This window comes from Centroberyx affinis, unplaced genomic scaffold (assembly GCF_046629955.1).
Source record: "Centroberyx affinis isolate AG114_WGS23_722 - 3 ecotype Tasmania unplaced genomic scaffold, CSIRO-AGI_Caff_v1 ptg004764l_1, whole genome shotgun sequence".
NCBI lineage: Eukaryota > Metazoa > Chordata > Actinopteri > Beryciformes > Berycidae > Centroberyx > Centroberyx affinis.
In genome coordinates, this window is record NW_027282309.1 from 37,821 (window position 1) to 46,354 (window position 8,534).

Consider the following 8,534-nt stretch of genomic DNA (forward strand, 5'->3'; position numbering starts at 1 on the left):
GTGTGTATTTGTCTGAGAGTGAGAGAGAGAGAGAGAGAGAGAGAGAGAAAGAGGCAGAATTTTTTAAAAGTTATGACCTTCAGAAAAAAAAATACTTTTGTGAAAAGACGGCATTGCATGATCAGATTAAAATCCACAATTTTAATCCAGCAAACAAATACAATACAGTGGATAGATTTGCATCTAAATGGTTGTAAGGTGTTTATGTTATATAGCTAACCATACATCTATATTTATCAATGTTGTCAGCAAATAGTAGACACTATAAGAAAAGTAATGCAAACTGACTAATCACTAATCTCAATGATAAACAAGCAAATAGTAAACATGTTGTCCCCCACCAGTGATGTAGTTCCCCCCTTGGGTCAGTCGGTGATTGCTGAGTGTACTTGAAATATGAGTGAAATTGTATAAGCATTTTCGTATGGGACAATGAAAGGACAGATTGACCATATATTTCTGTTGCCTACTCTCCTCAGAATTAGGCTTACAAGTTATATCTTGAAATGTAGTAACTGTAATTGTCCTGTTTTTACTCAATACAGTACAAAATATAAGAACTACAATACGCAATAAATACAATCCGTACATTACACAATGTACACTACAATACAATTTATAACACAATATACAATATAACATACAACACCAGGAGCGATGTTATGAATAATATAAATGCTAAATGATAAGTGATATATGGTATTGCACAGTAGGTAAGTGGTAATGTAATATAAGTAGTCAACACTGAGGCACAGTGGTAGTGCAGTGATGAGTGCAATAACAGTACAACAGTCCAACAACTGTACAATAACTACAGTGTCTTGTGGTTAGAGGTTTGCCCAAAAATTCTCCATTGACTCTCACTTCAACACATCGACCCAGTCTGATGTCTCCAAGTGTGTAGCGTTTGTAGACTATTATGTTACTGTATTGCTTTACGAGTCCCCATTCATTGTCAATGTCGCCCCCTAGCGGCACAAAGTCAACATTACAGTGTGACTAACTGACTAACGAATGAACGAACGAACGCACGGAGACCGATCCATAGTCCCCCCTTTGGTGGGGGTTAATTACCACAAGCAGGCTAAAAAGCTAGCAAGCCCATGTAGCTTGCTAGCGTGGTATGCAGTCCAGACACGGCTGGTGTCGGGTAGGACGTCACTGGGAAAAATCCTCTGGCGCACAGGAAGTGATGCATTTTACGCTTTCGGAAGTGGCAAGAGCAGTTTGTTTGGAATCAGTAGAAGAAGAACTGGGTAGTTAGCATGAGCAGTGATAGCCACCATGGCTGAACAGACAAAGAAAAGAGCGCCACCTACATAAACTCAAACTGCATCAACAGAAAATCCAACAATAAAGATTAATTAATTGCTCAAAGGAAGACAAGTGTGCTAAAAAGGGAAGCAACTGTCTCCGACTCTGAGCCAATAAAGTAGACTGAACATCAGCGCCGGCTTTCCAAGATGAGAAGGAACTGAGGAGAGATGCAGATGTGGCTCTTTTCTTTTGGACTGGTAGGTTTTGCTATCGTTTATTAGCCGGAGTCTACATTGAACATCTTTATTATGTTGGGCCAGTGTTGCAGCCTTTTAGCTATCAAGCTGGCTGGCTTATTAATCAACTTGCCAGGGGCTTGGTGAAGATGTTATTTGGTGAAATCCACTTCATAGTTAGCTGTGGCCTTGTGTTGTTTTCTGTAGTTTTAGCTGCACACATTGTGGCTTTGTCTTCAAACTCGGGTTGTGTATTTACAACATGGCAATTGATTCAACGTTATAAACAACTTTTCCATTGATTACACAGTTCTATCAAGTTCTATCAAGCTAACAAAGTTAGCCAATTTGTGAAAGACAGCTGGCATTTTTTTGGTAGTCAAACATCGAGTAAACGTTTCACAGTTAATTCAAATAACGATAAGCTTGTCTGTTTAACTCAGGAGGGATCATCGCAGGACAAGAGTGGTCAGTTGCTCAAACCCATGACTAAAGGTCCTGGAGCACCATGCAGTACATACAGCAAATCCACTCCACTTACAGTCAAATGACCCATGGAAATACCAGTTGCAGTTAAAATCAAATCAAGATATGAATTATTGTGAGGACAACATGGCAAGTGATTTGCCTTTGGCTTTAAATGGTGCATAAAACCAAAATAACTCCTGTTTGGGTTCTATGCTCTTTCATGAATTACATAATATCATCCACAGTAATGAGCACAAACTGATTGTGAGGGTTAGATTAATATGTCCTGCTCTCTTGAGAATTTCCCTCTTACATAATGTCCCTTCACAAAGAGCAACAATGGTCAGATTGGGCAGACATGCAATCATCTGAAGCAAAAAGCAGAGCGGATCAAGGGCCAATTAAGTGATCAATCTGAAGGGCACTTCTATGCTTTAACTTGGCCCCAAACCTGAGGAAGACTGTTATGTTTTCAGCCTCCTGTAAGCGGCGTCCTAAAAGGATACCTTCACATTTAATAGATTAAAAAACTGATTCGGATGTAAACGTTCAGGCAGCTCTGCGCTGTATAAATCACACATTAGAGCCTTAGTTTTTCAGCCTTGGGACAGAGTTATCCATGTTTATAAACATTAAATTGTACTATAATATCATAAAATCTCATCTATTCTCTTTAAAGACAATGGTTGAAAATCATAATTCTTCTCTCAAAAGTCACCAGAAATTAGTTAATAAACAAACAAACAAAAGAAAACAGTTTTCCCCTACCCAGAGGACTATGCCATCATGTCATCTCGATTTTTTAAAGCAGTACCATTTATTACCAAATCGACCCCCCGCCCCTTCGCTCCACTGCCTGTTGGACGGACTGGGTACACCCTCCCCAATGCACAGATAAACGCATAAACACTCCTTGTACCCACACAAAGGCATCAAGCAGGCATTTCATTAGACCATTGTGTGATATGGCAGGCCACTACTGTGAATGTATTTATTAGTTTGCGATACATGCCTTTTCCTGTTGTTCCCGGGGCAGTGGATAATGCCGGTTTTGTTCGTGGCCCAGTGTGAACGACGCCTCGGCTGCCAGCTGTCAGGGCTGATACCGTCTCATTTGGATTCCCAGCCTGCCTGCTGAATGGCTAATTAGATTTGCCATTTTCAATCCACTGATTGCTATACATAGTAGGACAAAGGAGCTGACAGCATGTAGCATTCAAGTCCAACTGTAACAATTAATAACAGCGGTAATTAACATGTGTGTTGGGCACCATTGATTATGACATTACCTGCATAACGGATAGCCTGGCCCCTGCCATTTCATTAAGGAGCACAGATATAGATTGTTATTAATAAACTGCTCTCCGCGGCTGAGAGGAGGTTATTAATTACACAAATTAGCGGGTGCAAGGGTAATCAAGTTAAAGCGGTTTCGTTTGCGATAATTGATCTAATTTTTACTGACCATTCCTGTTGGGTCATGTCGTACGCCCCCGTGTGAAGAGAAATCACCTCATTAGCAAAAGTTTAATCCTAATCATAGTTCTTGGTCTGCCTGGCTTTAAGGTCATATCTGAATGTCAGAACCATTTGAAATTGATTGGTGGTAAATTGAATCAATGTCATGTTTAGGGAAAACAATAACAACTAATGGATGGGGCTGAGCCAGCCCAAAACAAACAGGGTTATTGGGAGGTGTGGGAAGGGATGGGGAAGATGCGCGTGCACGTGTGTGTGTGCGTGTGTGTGTGTATATGTGTGTGTGTGTGTGTAGAGGGAGGTGGGGTCTGCCACTTTCATAATTCATTATGTCCATAGTAAGAGAAATGTCAGGATCTGGGCAATTAGCAGCAGCTGCAGGGACCTGTTGGCTGTAGGGGTGGGGAGGGTGGGAGGTGGAGGGGGGTGGAGGGAGGGGAGGTGGGAGCTGAGGGCAGAAGACACTGAGGGATGGAGCCGAAACTACTACAGTGAGACTGATTGAACCCTGAAAAAGAGCTATGAATTGACAATACAGTTTTACTTACAGCTAAAAAAAAAAACTACTACTGGTACTAGTAATTTTACAACTAGTAACATTTATCAACACACAACATGTGATGTTACAAACCATATGTGCCATAATACAAGCATTCATACAGAAGCCCAATTCGGATGTCAGAAAAATTATGTAACCCGTAAATGGTGACTATAGAGGACATCAGACTATGCCCCCATAAATCTACAAGGCCATCAGACAGGCAGCACCATTCACTAGGAGTAGGGTAAGAATGAGGATATTTATTTTTTGACCCAGCTAAAGCAGTTAAACTTCAACATTTGACATTTGGCATCAGGCTTTAGTTGGCTAGGGCATTTCTGAACCTTTGAGGTGCCTTTCCCTTAGTTGGCTTTTCTGTTTCAGGTGACTGGCAGGCCGCCAACAGAAACAAATCCTCTTGATCCTTACAAAGCTGCAAAACATGGAGAGAAATGGCCAGTGTCAGTGGTTCCGATGGCATGGTGGAGTCTATACAATGAGAAAAACAACTCCCAGCCCACAGCACTCACTGCCTCAACCTCTTTGCACACCAACAAATATGCATCAGATTTCCACTTCTCCACCTGGAAAAACAGCAGCCATTTTCATCATCCGGAGCGTGCGAAATTTCACACTTGTTTTTCACAACACATCTTTTAATATGCACTGTGCCTTTTTTCTTCCTCTCCCCTCCGCATATGAAATCCTTCCATTCCTGGCTGCCAACACCAAACATGCTGCCAATCATCTCCGAGCGATGGCAGTTACAATTTTCTGTGAACAATTTGCTCCCTTAAGAGGAAAATTGCTTTCAATATAAGCTCCCTTTGAAAGACAACAACAATAAAAAGATACAACTGTAATGCCGCTGCCTCTGTCAGCACTTGGCCGGGACAGCTTCGGCAGGAACGTATGACTGGGGGATGAGGTGCTTACAAGTCAGCCTTGTAATATCAGCATCTGTGTGAGACAGTCCCTGCAAATGAATCCCACTTCGAACATAACAGCTTGGCATTGCGTGAAAATGACTGCCATGAGCAGTAGTTGTCAGATATGCTCTTGCCATTGTGATGGTGAATTGTCATTTATTATATGTTGTGCCTGCCTCTGTCAGGTGCTGTTGACTGTGTGTATTGATTTGCAAGAGCAGAGGGGGACAAAGGTCACTTTGATCAACACTCTGCGACACGCGGGAATCACGCCGAGCTGACATTCCATTACCTGAGAGAAAAGGACTCAAAACAAAGAATATGTTAAGGAACGGTGGACTTCAATACGGCGATATGACTATAATTAACAGAGAAATGGATGGCTTATGTTGAAAGGACGAGGTGCTTTCTGCTCCCGGAGGCTATTGTTCGCTGGAGGCAAGAGCGCTGTCTCCTTGATATTACATGCTTGACCTTTCTGCTCTGCCACTCTCCTAGCGGCCTTGTCGCATTTTCTGAGCTTCTTCAAATCAAATATTGTCCTTTCAGGTGCTTAAAAATCACCCGGCGGGCCAAGCAAGCAAGACTGTGATTGGACACATGCAGAGGCAGACCAAAAACACTGTTTTCATTTACTTAAATGGTTTATTCCACCCCAATCTCAAGAATACCTAAAAACATGCTACAGTCAGCAGCCCAGGATTTGGCTTGCGTTGTTGGCTACACAGACAAGCAAAATGATTTAAGGATGGAAGACAAATGGAGAAAAGTTCCCATAATCATAACAAAGCTTTACAGACTAAATTGAATGCATCATAGAGTCCATCAAAATCTTAATGTACACTTCACAAAAAGCCTTTTGCTAATTTCTGAATGGGATGTACTGATCCTATCGCGATATCAGTGCAGCTGCAACACAGCAATTTGTTTTTTCTTACTTGACTTGAACGTGTCCAAGGTCAATTACATGTTATATTTACATGGTTTATGTGTGTATGAGTTCCATGACCCTTGGTCCCTTGAAGCCTGTTAAAACCCCGTTGTATTTCAAAAATACGCAGGTGTTACTGAGAAAATAAGTATTTCTTCATTCCTGAGCATTTTTGCAGATACATATGTCTGAGCAAAATGAGATGGCAGGATATCCATGGAGGCTCTCCAGGCACAACCAAACACCCTGCGGTGCTGTAAAGATCTCATTGGGGTGCAATGTGGCAAAGAAATGATATAGTAACCAAGACAAAATGAGTAGCCTCTTATAATCAAATCATTTTTAGACTCTATTTACTATAAATTAACTAAAGCAATTATTTCACTAACAAACTGGTTTAAATTAGATGTGTATTTGCTGCACAGATAATGTCCCAACTGCAATAGGGGGAGGGGATGCACATTTTGTGAGGGAGTGGGGCCCTGAGGTAAAAAGGTTGGGAACCATTGTTATTAGGAAAAAACACAGTATCATGTAGGCACATCTTGGGGGCAATCTGCAATTTAAACTTTGCTAATTTTCTGCTTTCAAAATAACACCACACCTTGCATTGTGGCTTTCCAGATGCAAATGATTCTCATCTTAAAGGTAAAGTTTCAAAGAAATCCCATTTCTGATTTTCATGTTTTTACTTGAGCTGAAGATTTTCATGTTTCTTAATAGGGAGAGCAAATTCCATGACCTTTGTGCCCATGAAATCCATTCAAAACCCATGATAACATTTTAAAAATGCATGCTTGTCGATCTCAAAATAGGGCTGTTTTTCTCAAATCCTACAAAAAAAGAATTTTGGAAGATACACACTTCAGCTCCGACAGCAGCAATATGTTTTTATTTATTAACAAGCTGTTGGTAATGAGGGACATGATCGTGAGCGGAGGTGTTTGGTTTGATTGCGGTGCCACAGATGAAACACGTGTCTCGGCGGCATGGCTGGAGCGAGAGCCAGGCTGACTGGCGTTATTGCGTGGGCCGGCCCTGCCGCTGTCTGTCGTGCCTGTCAAAGTCATGAGAGGATCACTTTATCATCGTTTGTCTGCGGTGTCTGACGCTATTGAGTAGGAGGCAGCCCTTAGGGAAATGGGGGCAGGCCTCTGTATTTGCTGTATGCTCCATTTTTATTTGGTTGCTTGCTCGGCTTTATCAGGATTCTTGTTCCAGCCTGTCAATCGCCGGGTGAGGTTTGTTACACGGCTCTCAAAAACCTGCAGTCTGGCCTCATGTGGTGTTACACAGGATGATGGCTCTCCAAGTCCTGAATAGTCTATGGCTGCATTTACACACAATCAGAAAATCATATTATACAGACAAGCAATCTAATTGGTCAAAGATGCATTCCAACTGTGCTGATGATTGCCATTGGTTGCTATGCCAACTCTTATGGTAACAAGGAATATAGTAAGCGATGTTTCTTGTTTTCCCCTGGATTGTACTCTTATATACAGTTTGTATACTACTTTGAAGGAACATTTTCGGACAATACCCATTATAAAAGCCGTATTTACTGTGTTTATGGGTAGCTGGCTGGATCACCATCATACTAATAATCACAGAAAAGAATGGCCTCTTAAGTATTATTACTATATTTTTAAATCTTTGTGGTATAGCTCTGTTTAGACAGCCATGAAGAGAGGAGCTCAGGGCAAACAAGCAGATGGACATACATGAATTGAATCCATCTCAGCTTATAAGGTTCTGTAACAAGGCCAAGGGCAGTGTTTCACCATCAACACCAGATGATATTTGGAGCGCCCGCCATATGAAAACATGACACAACGGTGGGTGCTCATTAGTGCAACATTTTGATGATGGAAAGCAAATTACATGGGGCTATGAGCTTAAGCAGAGGAAATCACATTATTATGCCAGTACATTACAGTCAAGTGAAATTGATGCAGCTTCCTGTGAAACTGAATAGTCACGCTGCTGCCCAGTGGAATGAGGTTAATGAGTTCTTACTGGTATTAACATTAACAGACCATGTCAGCTGAAACAGACCAGTTTGCATGACTCAGACAAACTTCACCCTGCTTTGACAGACTCTCACAAAGGGCTCGATAGGTATTAGGAACCCAATAGGCAATGCCAGTCATAGCTGTGTAGATATGGATGATTCAACATCACTAAGCACACTTGTCACTGCCAGTAAATCATTATCATGCCAGCTGGCTCTGAAGATTATTTGTAATCATTATATCCATGAAAAAGGTCATATCAACAGCTTTAGGAAAGTGTGGATGTATGGAGTGTTTCCCAGTGAATTCCATGACAAGCAGGGAAATTGATTCTCTTCTCTTCTCAGTTCATAATAGAAGGCTTAAGCAGGGATGCCAGGAGTGTAAAGGTGGGAGAAGCAGGCTTGTGACTGAAAGGTTGCCGGGCTGAATCCCTGGACCTGTGCTGGATCTGGGGAAAGGGAATTAGTACCGCTGTCTCCTCACTCAACGGCTATCCCTGAGGTTCCCTTGAGCAAGACACTTGGCAGCTGCTCCAGTGGAGCTGCTCAGTGTCCAGCAGTAGAAGACTGTGGTTGCACTGGGCAGCTCCCAGGTGTGAATGTGTGTTAACTGTGTGAATGTGAAGCAGGCCTATGCTGAAAAAGAACATGCATGCAACACTTCCCCGGATAAATA